This window comes from Hemibagrus wyckioides, linkage group LG18 (assembly GCF_019097595.1).
Source record: "Hemibagrus wyckioides isolate EC202008001 linkage group LG18, SWU_Hwy_1.0, whole genome shotgun sequence".
In the NCBI taxonomy this organism is placed as follows: domain Eukaryota; kingdom Metazoa; phylum Chordata; class Actinopteri; order Siluriformes; family Bagridae; genus Hemibagrus; species Hemibagrus wyckioides.
In genome coordinates this window covers 2,997,343-3,010,000 of record NC_080727.1, presented here as the reverse complement: position 1 = coordinate 3,010,000, position 12,658 = coordinate 2,997,343, and positions in this window count along the sequence as shown.

Sequence of the window (12,658 nt, the reverse complement as noted above, 5' to 3'; positions counted from 1 at the left end):
TTCTTCAAAAACTCCTTGCGGAGGACACACACACTTACATACACACACACACACGGTGACGCAACCTTATACACATCCACACGAGCTGTCACTTTCCAGGACGGATGAGGAGCTGATTTTTGGCCCGCAGGATTAGATGTAGAACTCTAATGGGTTTTGGTGCATTAGCAGTGCGTGTCTCCCTCCGAGACTCCAGCCTCTGATTCACTCTGCTGCTTTTTGTGGGAATCTTTCCCTGGAGCATTTTAGCTACATCTCTCTCTCTCTCTCTCTCTCTCTCTCTCTCATACATAACAAAGTGCACACTCATGTCTACACTTTGTTATCCATTTATTTCAAACCCGTCTCACTTTTCTTCGGTCTCCGGGGAGACGCTCCAGGATCCGAACTCACCTTGACTCTTACAAAAAATGCTTACGCTTTGTTGTGATCCTCTGCTTCGTGCTTGACGCCTTTAACGTAGTTATTCCTCGTAAATCATCTTCATCGCCACGGCAACTAACCGCAGGTGAAATCTATCAGCGTGTGAAATGATCACGCTGTAAATGAAGGCCTTAGGGTCGAATTCCCCTCATACGCCTTTACTGTGGTGCATTATGCATTATAAGTGAATTATGGGTCTTCTGGCTCATTCCTCTTGCCGTATTTGTGCGGAATCAAGAGGAATTCTGGGTACTTAACTCACATGAGGTAAAAAAAAAAAAATAAAAAATCAGTATCTCACCGTTGTAAGAAAACATCTCACCACGAAATACTACATTATATTACCAGGTGAAATATCTCGTCATTCTGAGAAAGTGTCTCATTATTAGTTTAACCCTGACAAATAACAAGATACTTAACTCATAATAAGGTCATTATCTCACAACTGCAAGATAATTATCTCATAATGACAAGATTTTTTAAATATAATAACAATATATTTATTACCAGATAACTTTCTGGAAATAATTATCTCATGATATAAAAGATACTTATCTCCATAACAAGAGAATTATCTCACAATGACAAGAGAATTATCTCATAATGACAAGATAGATTTTTGCATAATATTGAGATATTTATCACATAATAACAAGATGCTTTCTGGAGATAATTATCTCATGATAAAAAAGATACTTATCTCAATAACAAGATAATTATCTCATAATGACAAGATAATTTTTTCATAATATTGAGATATTTATCTTACAATAACAAGATGCATTCTGGAGATAATTATCTCATGATAAAAAAGATACTTATCTCATAATAAATAATAAGATACTTATCTCAATAACAAGATAATTATCTCATAATGACAATTTTTTAAAATTTTTTAAAATAATAACAAGATATTTATTACAACATGATAACAAGATGCTTCCTGGAAAGAATTATCTCATGAAAAAAGATACTTATTTCAGTAACAAGATCATTATCTCACAATGACAAGATAATGATCTCATAATGACAAGATCATTTTTTTCCTAGTAATGAGATATTTATCGCATAATAACAAAACGCTTTCTGGAAATAATTATCTCATGATAAAAAGATACTTATCCCATAATAACAAGACACTTATTTTACAATGCAAAGACACTTATAATATTATTATTTTAATATTTTCTCACAATAACATGATACTTAACTCGTAATAACAAGATACTTATAACAAAAAAACAAGATACTTCAAATAACAAGATGTGTATCTCATAATAAGAAGATAATCAGCTCACAATAAAAAGATATTTGTAATAAATAACAAGATACTTAGCTTACAATAACGATGCTTAAATAAAGATAAAGGTGCTTTCTGATGATAACAAGACAATTATCCCTTAATAAGAAACATCTCATAATAGCAAGAGGCTTTTCGATTATATCAAGATACTTATCTCATAATAAAAAGATGCTTAACTCATAATAATAACAATAATTATATCATAATAACAAGATAATATTCTCACAATAAATAACAAGATACTTTAAATAACAAGAGACTCGGAATAACAAGATGATTATCTCTAAATAAAAAGATGCTAATAATAAATAACAAGATACTTATCTCAGGAATAACAAGGTGCTCTGCAATAGCAAGACAATTATCTCATAATAAAAACACAAGACACTTAAAATAACAAAATATGTTTCTCATAATAACAAAATGCTTTCTGATAATAGCAAGATAATTATCTCATAATAGCAAAAAGTATCTCGTAATATGAAGACGCTTTCTGATGATATCAAGATAATTATCTCATAATAGCCAAAGAATGATCATGTAATAAGAAGACACTTTCTGATAATAACAAGATAATTATCTCATAATCACAAAAATAATTATCTCGTAATATGAAGATGCTTTCTGATGATATCAAGATAATTATCTCATAAAAGCAAATAATTATCTCATAATAAGAAGATGCTTTCTGATGATATCAAGTTAGTTCTGACCACCGAGCTCCTGTTTACAGTCTGGGTTCATTAGCAGGTACGCTGACGGATAATCGACCCTCAGATGGACTCCGGCGGATTAACTGTCAGGGACTCGGACGCTGGACTGGCTAATTAACTCGGCACTAATTACACTCAAATACATCAAAAATAATGAAGTCTGGTTTGTGTAACATACAATATATTTGAGAATCAAATCAATATTGAGTTATTATTATTATTATTATTTTTTTATTATTATATCTGATGGTTCTGTGATCATATACTGTACCCTATAGCAGCTATAAACGTTCCTTCCTTCACCTCTTTTTTCTTGCTCTTGAAAACGGCAAAACTTAATGATGGAAGCTCCGAGACTGGAGACTCCTTCCGTAAATGTTCAATTAAATAATCTCAATAAAGATATAATTACTGACCCAATAATGACATGTTTTTGTTTTTTGCTAAAAATTTCTTTCTCTCTCTCTCTCTCTCTCTCTCTCTCTCTCTCTATTTCTTTCTTTCTATTTCTCTCTCCCTCTGTCTCTCTCTCTCTCTCTCTCTCTTTTCCCCCTCTCTATTTCTCTCTCTCTCTTTCTCTCTCTATTGCTTTCTCTATTTCTTTCTCTCTTCCCCCCTCTCTATTTCTCTCTTTCTTTCTCTCACTTTCGCTATTTCTCTCTCACTTTCTCTCTCTCTCTCTCTCTCTCTCTCTCTCTCTCTCTCTATTTCTTTCTTTCTATTCCTCTCTCCCTCTGTCTCTCTCTCTCTCTCTCTCTCTCTCTCTTTCTCTCTTCCCCCCTCTCTATTTCTCTCTCTGTCGCTTTCTCTATTTCTTTCTCTTTCTCTCTTCCCCCCTCTCTATTTCTCTCTCTTTCTTTCTCTCACTTTCGCTATTTCTCTCTCACTTTCTCTATTTCTCTCTCTCTCACTCTCTTTCTGTCACTCTCTCTCTCTCTCTCTCTCTCTCTATTTCTTTCTTTCTATTCCTCTCTCCCTCTGTCTCTCTCTCTCTCTTCCCCCTCTCTATTTCTCTCTCTCTCTTTCTCTCTGTCGCTTTCTCTATTTCTTTCTCTTTCTCTCTTCCCCCTCTCTATTTCTCTCTCTTTCTTTCTCTCACTTTTCGCTATTTCTCTCTCTTTCTCTATTTCTCTCTCTCTCACTCTCTTTCTATCACTCTCTCTCTCTCTCTCTCTCTCTCTATTTCTTTCTTTCTATTCCTCTCTCCCTCTGTCTCTCTCTCTCTCTCTTTCTCTCTTCCCCCCTCTCTATTTCTCTCTCTCTCTTTCTCTCTCTGTCGCTTTCTCTATTTCTTTCTCTTTCTCTCTTCCCCCTCTCTATTTCTCTCTCTTTCTTTCTCTCACTTTCGCTATTTCTCTCTCGCTTTCTCTATTTCTCACTCTCTCTCACTCTCTTTCTGTCTGTGTGTCTCTCTCTCTCTCTCTCTCTCTCTCTCTCTCTTTCACACTCACACACACAGGTTTTTCTTGTAAAGATTAGCCGCTCCTCCCCAGACAGTGTGAGAGTGTAATCGGTCATCACACCCCTCTCTCTCTCTCTCTCTCTCTCTCTCTCTCTCTCTCTCTCATCAAGCAGCTCTGAGTCTGGACAGTGCCGATGCTCCACAATCAATCACGTCTGTTCTTCTTCCCTTCATTGCGCAGCGCTCTCTCACGCCTCCTGAATGAATCGATTCTGTCGGCTCGCCTCGAAACACCTTTTCCGTACCGCTCCGTTTGTCCTGCTACAATTTCATAGATTTACGTGCGCGGTAATTTCGGTTAGAGGCAATAAGCGCTGTTTGAAACGACCTTTTCAGAAGCTGGAGCTCAACTCAGCGCTTTATAGAGGAGAAAACGAGCTGATCGGGTATCACGTCTGTCACGTGTCACGTCTAACTGCTTACTGTAGCCGCAGTTTAACATTAAACAAGCAGGAAATGGAATCTGTGTAACCTCCGCGTTACAGTTAAATGCTAACATCACAAGCTGCACCATCTCCATTTGTACTCATTCTTTACCTATTTAAACCTGAATTCAGACTAGCTTTTCCTGTTCCTGTTCACGTAGCCGACACCGTGACTCGAACATTTTAGTGACTCGACATTTGAATATATGCAAATGAGTCATGATAAGCATAAAATAAAAGGACAATTCTTCTGTTCTTCTTCACAACATGTTCCTGAAAAATTGAGAAAAATGGCGCTTGTCTTCTCACAGCTCCTACTGTTTACTACTAGAAGGTAAAAAAGACAGGAGGTTAGTGAGGGAACGTCTCCTAGCCACTGTAACACAAGCGATAATGGGCAGTGATGGCTCAAGTGGTTAAGGTGCTGGGTTGTTGATTGGAGGATCAGGGTTCAAGCCCCAGCACCACCAAAGCTCCACTGCTGGGCAATTGAGCAAATCCCTTAACCGTCTCTGTTCCAGGAGTGCTGTATCATAGCTGCCCTTGTGCTCTGACCCCAACTTCCTCAGCTGGGATATGCAAAGAAAAGAAGTCCCCTGTAATGTATGTGTGGTGATATTAAAGGCTTCATACTCTCAGTTCAGTTCTTGAAGCACTAACTGCTATTTCTGTGGTGTAAGAGGAATAAAACACTTTGGGGGAAATGATAAGAACGACAGGATCTCTTTCCAATCTCTAGATCAGATTCTTTTGTTATAATGAGTTATTGAGACAGAGGAAAAGACACAGCACTGAAGGCTTCATACGTAGGTTGAGTTTACTGCCCCCTACTGGTGGAGAGGAGACCGAACAGAGCGGCTGTAGCTAAATAGGGAGAGTGTATGTGTGTATGAGAGAGAGTATAAGTGGAAAGTGACAGATAGTGTCACTCCTTCATAATTAAAAGAGTGACAAAAATCAAAGTCCATTTCTTTTTTTCTTGAGAAACCTCTGGTTTGTCTGATTTGAGAGAGATCCTCAGTAACGAGTGCTGAGTAGAGATCAATTTTAATTCAGGGTAAATTTCCTGTCAGTGTTCTTCCCTCCATCGGGCTGTAAGGCATAATCTCATCCGGCTTTATGGCAAAGCTCGCCTGAGGTCACTCTGCACAGGACGACCGGCCAGACGTCCTAATCCTTTCTTTAGTGCTTGTTTTTTTTTCTTTAATGTTGAAGATTTTATGTTTGGCATCGCTTACCCTCTACTACTAATAAGAACAGAGAGTTGTGATTATATGGGAGATGGAACACGAAAAGGGTCAGTCAGCATGAAATATGAAGAGTATTAAGGGTCAGAAGGGACAGGAACAGAATATTAAAATCTAGGCTGTACAACAGAGTTAATATTAGCACTATTTCAGAACAAAAAGACACTCAGCAAAGAGTGAGAACATGACCAAATATGGAAAGTGGAACACGAAAAGGGTCAAACATGAAAGTGGAACAAGAAAAGGGTCAAAGAAAAATTTATCTCTGGACATAAAAATGAGCATGATATAACAACAACAACCAATCAAAAGAGAGAGTATGGTAATTAAAACATGACCAAATATGGTAAGTGGAACAAGAAAAGGGTCAATCAGCATACAGAATAAGTAAAGTATAATATGTTGAGATTTAATATGAGCACGATTGAATAAGAACCCTTCAAAAGAGAGGCAGTTAATAAGCACAGGACAGAATATGGTAAGTGGAATGCCAGAAGGGTCAATCAGCATACAGAGTATCAAGGGTCAGCATGGACAGAATGAACGTCACAATCACCAGGTTTAATAAGTAATTAATAACTAATTAATTGAAATTAATAATCAATTTTTTTGTAATCATAGCAAATGGTTGGTTAATGAGAACAAGATCAAATAAGGAAAGTGGAACATGAAAAGGGTCAATCAGCATGCAGAATATGTACGATGAACAAGTTCTGAATCAGAATCAGTAAGCCAACCTCCAGACTTAATATGAATACATTTTAATCAGAAACAATCAGCAAAGAGGGACTTAATAAGAACAGGACCAGATATGGAAAGTGGAATGCAAATAGGGTCAATTAACATACAGAAAAAGAAGAGTCAGCAGAGACAGAATTATAATCATCAAGCCAAATATCTGGATATTAAAATGATAATAATAATAATAATAATAATAATAATAATAATAATAATAATAATAAGCAATCAACAGAGAGAGTGAAAAAAGTGGAATACAAAAAGGGTCAAAGGGCATACAGAATATGAAGAGTCAGCATGGACATAATCAACATGACAATCACCAGATATAATATGAACATAATTTAATTTAAAATAAAACATGCAGAGAGTGAGTTAATTAGAACATGGCCAAATATGGAAAGTGGAACACGAAAAGGGTCAATCAGCAAATTAGTCTCTGGAAATAAAATGAGCACGATATAACAATAACGAGCAATCAACAGAGAGTATGTTAATTAGAGCATGACCAAAGTGAATCTCTGGATTTAAAAATGAGCATGATATAATAATAATGACCAACCAACAGAGAGTGAGTTCATTAGAACATGGCCAAATATGAAAAGTGGAACACGAAAAGGGTCAATCAGCAAATTAATATCTGGATTTAAAAGAGAACATGATTATAACAATAACGACGAACCAACAGAGAGTATATTAATTAGAACATGGCCAAATATGGAAAGTGGAAAACAAAAAGGGTCATTTAGCAAGTAAAACTTTGGGTTTAAAAATGAGCTTGATATAACAATAATGACCAATTAAAACAAAGTATGTTAACTAGAACATGACCAAATATGGAAAGTGGAACAGGAAAAGGGTCAATCAGCAAATTTAATCTCTGGATTTAAAATAGAACATGATTATAACAAAAACGACCAACCAACAGAGAGTACGTTAATTAGACCATGACCGAATATGGAAAGTGGAACACAAAAAGGGTCAGTCAGCAAATTAATCTCTGGATTTTCAAAAGAGCATAATATGACACTAATAGACGTTGTTTGTTTTTTTTATTATTCCATTACAATAAACATTGTTAGGATTTTGAACTTGAATTTGACTTCAATTTTGTTTCAATGTTTACTATTACATTCCTGTGTGTTTAGAAGGTGTGTTTACATCAGTATTCTGTCGAGTATTTCGAGTGTTTGCTCAGGATTGTTTCAGCTGAGTCACGGATCCCAGCTCAGCAGAACCCTGGCTCTCATTACATTCCTGCTGCTCTGGCTTTCAACAGAAGGCTGCCAAACTCCTGAAGGTTGCTAATAAAACACACACCGAATATGTGTGTGTGTGTGTGTCAGTGTTACTGATTACAGCTCCCAGAAAGGATATGAAGCCTCCTCTTCTCTCAGTATTGCTGACTGTTATCTAACAGGAAAAAGGGGAAATGCTGAGCTCGAGGATGAGTGGATATGAGCTTCAGGAGGAACAGCAGCTGAGAAATGACCACATCCTTTCACTTTCTGACCCTAATGTCAAAGCTGCAAAGATCTAGTATGAGTATGAGGTTTCTGTTCATATTCAGCCTTATACTTATTATTACGCAAAGAAAACGGTTAATATTCTTCCATTCTTCCAGGAAGGGAATTCCGGGGTGTGAGGATGGAATACACCCCGAATGAGACACTAGTACATTTTAACCCACCGTGTACACACACATTCACACACTTTTTTCACATATAGAGGCAATTTTGTGTAATGTGCGAGGAAAGTACATAAGGTAAAATAAATGATCCGTTTATGAAAAAAATGGAAAAAATAAAAAACACATGCACATTTCACGTGTAAACCTTACGATTATTGTGATGTGATTATCGTGAAACCTAGTGATTATTTTCCTTTCTGTAAAGTGTCGTATACGATGTAGGCTCTAACACACACGCAAAAAAAAGCAGAAATAAAGGTCATGATTTGGCACTGATTTACACACACACACACACACACTAAGATGAAACTCCATAAGTAAACTTTTAGACAGGCGGAGTCAGGAGTCTGAGTTTTCGTTTTAGTAAACGTTCCCCTCACAGTGTGCAGTTCCTGAGGCAGGAGGCATGAGAGCGAAGGCTAAGAGAACAGAAATAAAAAGAAAAACAACAACACACAAACACAGACACTACAATATCTTTATGTACACCTAGACCTTCTACAAAACCTGCCTCAGACTCAGACTTAACACTGACACTGATATTCTCTTATCCCAGAGCTGGTTAAAGTTTAGAGGTTTTATTCTCTGGGGTTAAAAAGGTTCAAAGTTCTTCGCTTGCCTCGTGCCGCTGCCTCTGTTTTGGAATTCGTGCAGATTTTAAAGCTTCCACGTTGGTCCTGCCAAGTCGTATTGAGTTTAATGATGTCGGTGTTCTGGATTAGATCAACATCTGTTACACCTAGCTGTGCCAAATACACACACACACACACATGTGCATATTTCAAGCTGTCAGGAATAGTCAGAAAAGGCCAAATGTGAAATTATTTATTTTGGACACGGATTGAAAAGGAAAACACCAAAGGTCACAGTTTCAACACTGAGGTTTGTTTAATACTTTGAGAAATTTCTAAACTCTTGTTGTCTCTTTTCTACTAATTCGAAGTAAAGTCAACTAAATGCTGAGACCTCTGAGTGAGACACACCTACAGATAGCAGAAATATTTCACACTAGTCACATTATTTGTTCTACAAGATGGAGTTTTAGTGTGTAAGTAGGCAATTTGGGACACACCTTAAATGTTTGTGTGTGGGGGGGGAACTGAACTGGCTTGAACTGGACGCTAGAATTGATGCACTTGCTTACGACTAAGCAAACATACACTACATTGCCAAAAGTTTTGGGACACTTCGGATTCTGTACAGGCCAGTCATGTTCCTCCACACCAAACTCACTCATCCATGTCTTTATGGACCTTGCTTTGGTCACTGGTGTGCAGTCATGTTGGAACAGGAAGGGGTCATCCCCACAAAGCATGAAATTGTCCAAAATGTCTTGGTATGATGCTGAAGCATTAAGAGTTCCTTTCACTGGCACTAAAGGGGGGAGCCTAACCCCTGAAAAACAACACCTGAATTCACTGATTTGGAGGGGTGTCCCAAAACTTTTGGCAATATAGTGTATATCGTTTGGTGTCATATGTAGAAGTGGGTTACACAAGAATCTTAAAATTGGGATCAATCATCAGCAAAACACAGGAATTAAATAAATAAATAAATAAATAAATAAATAAATAAATAAATAAATAAAATTAATTCACTTTTTGAATGGTTCAACATGAACTTTTATCAACAGAATTTTCTTTAGCCTAAATTTCCAAGACCTGAATTTCAAATAGCAAAAACAAAAAATATTAAAATATCCTAAAAATTTGCATGGAATTATTTTCATCCTCAGGCATTTTTACTAAGCATTACAAACTGTGCTGACTCTAATTTCTCTCCGTACGCTGGTGTGTGTTTGTATCTCCTGGAATTTAAGGCGAGGTCGGGAGTAGGGAGGACGGGTCAGGGGGTTCCCTTAGTTCTCCAGTAGGGGGCAAACACACACACACACACACACACACACACACACACGCACGATAGTGTATTCCAGCATGAGAGAATGTTTAGGGTGGGGTCAGAATTCCTTGTGACTTACTCGAGCAGATGATTCACTGGATTCGGTGTGGGAATACATGAGCATGTGTACAGGAATTACAGAGCAGTGTAATCATATGTAAAGGAATCGTAATGGATCCCAGTGCTTCCTCCCACACACACACACACACACACACACACACCCACATCATGTGCTCATTCATGTCTGTAGTCATTTGATGGTCTTTACAGTAAAATAGTGTTTCTCTATAAGTATGTGTGTGTGTGTGTGTGTGTGTGTGCTGAGCATGTTTTCCTTTATATTAGAATCAGAATCAGGTTTATTGGCCAAGTATGTTTTTACACACCCAAGGAATTTGGTGACCCTGAAAAGTACAGATATAAAATAACTACACTATAGATTTCATTTACAAACAATGCTATAAAGGAAAAATTTAATAAAATCCACAATATATAGATTATGAGACAGGTTATAAGTGTTTATAAAGCAAGCTAGTGCAGCAGTAGTGTGCGTAACATATGGAGATGACGTGGTGAGTGTAAATGACCAGTGTAAAGTGAAGTGTAAGTTTCAGGTGTGGATGAAATGTCCCCATAAGGATAGGAATATCTGACCATGTTGACCTTGTGGGGACATTTGGCCGGTCCTCATGATAAAAAATGGAGTTTTAAGGTGAGGTTGGGAGTGAAGAGGAGGGGTCAAGGGGTTCCCTTAGTTCTCCAGTGAACAAAAAAATAAACAAAAGAGAGAAAAGGGTTTGCTACTGAGTAGAAAGGTTAAGCTTAGGAATAGATTTAGGCTTGAAGGGCTAGCTTTAATTATCTGTATTAGTAATGATGTCAGGGGAAGGATAGTGTTTGTGTGTGTGTGTGTGTGTTATAAATAAAGATGCACAGAAATGAAAAAATCAGGCCAGCGAAACACCATTTATAATCATTCTACACCTTCCTACATCTCACACACACACACACACACACACACACACTGAGCTGGAAGTCATGGCCTCTGGTGGAAACCCTCCTTAATGTCCGTTTCAGTAGATAAACTTTTCACACACACGCTCCTCTGTTCAGTGCCACATTCCTCTGCCTCTGGTGTATATTTCTAGCCTGAGGGCAAAGAAAACCAAATCATGAGTGCTGACTTTTACACACTTGAGCTAATAATCCTGGACATCTGCAAATGAAACCAGACAACGCAGCACTTCCTCGTTCGCTGTGTCTCATATTGAACCCCCAGGTTTCTGTGAAGTTTGTTTCCCTCCGCCGACTCCATGGCAACATGATCGGCGGTTGTATTGTTTGCTATCTGATGCCAACGGTTTTGTTTGCTGGTGTGTGTTATTGTGTAGCATGATATCTGATATACTGTATATCACCACAGAGGAGACACATGAGAGCCGGAGCTGGTCTTCATCTGTTTCACTCTCATAATCCCACAGATTAGATTTAACCTCAGTGCTAATCTGTGCCACCTGAAACAGAGAGGCTACGCTCACAACCACTAATCCATCTTGCTTCGTATGATGGGAGGAACTCTAAACACTCACCTCACTCAAGGCTAGCCGAGCTTTCGGTGCAAGATGATGGGGTAATGGGAATTAATAGAATTAATGTCTGAAAGTTCTTTGGTTATCTTTGTGTTAAAAAGGTTGTACCACACCACTGAATTCTTTCTGGGGTTCAAGAACTTCCAGAGGAACCAGAAATCCCAAATACACTGAAAAAACAAAACACAAAAAATCCAAAGCCCCTCGAGAAGAACCAGAGATCCCAAACATTCCAGAAAAAAAGATATTAAAACTTTAAAGAACTTCCAGAAGAACCAGAGGTCCCAATTATTCTGGAAAGCCCATAACAATTCAAATAACATCAAGAAGGTCCAGATATCCCAAATATTCCAGAACCAGAACTCACAACTATGCTGCAAAAAGACAGTAACATTCCAAAGAACCTCCAAGAAAACCAGCGTTCCCATATATCCTGAAAAATTCTTCCAAAAGAACCAGAGCTCCCAAATATTCCAGGAAAAAACACTAAAAAGCCAAAGAACTTCCAGAAGATCCCGAACTCCCAATCAAACTGGAAAAATATCCTAAGAATGTAAAGAACCTCCAGAAGAACCATAGTTCCAAACTATTCTATTCTGGAAAAAGACCCCAACAATTCAAAGAACCTCAAGAAGATCCATTGATATACCTCAAGAAGGTCAAAATATTCCAGAAAAAAACTAAAACTTCAAAGAACCTCCAAAGAACCAGAGTTTTCCTGAAATAAAAACCATGAAAAATTCCTCTAAAAGAACCAGAGATGCAAAATATTCTGAACCTCTAGAAGATCCAGAGTTCCCACATAAAGAAGTCAAATGAAGAATTCTAGAAAAACCCAGTTCCAAAATATCCTTAAGAAACCTCCAGAAAGTCCGGGAGGAAAACTCCTAACCAGTCAAAAACAATGTAGAGATATTTTTTCTGTATATGGAAGGAATGTGCAAAAGCTCAGGAATCTATTGTGACAGATCTTCTAACAAGCTTTAATACAGTACATCACTTCCTGTGGGTTTTTGCAACTTTCGAAAGGCTAATACTTACCCACGTGTCGCCTGACAGTGACCACACTGCCTCTGGTGTTAAAGAGTTACTCATCTCGCTTAATGTGAAAATATTTGCAGTCTTGTTTTTGCCTCTCTGATTGTGATGCTGATCTTGAACTTGCTGCA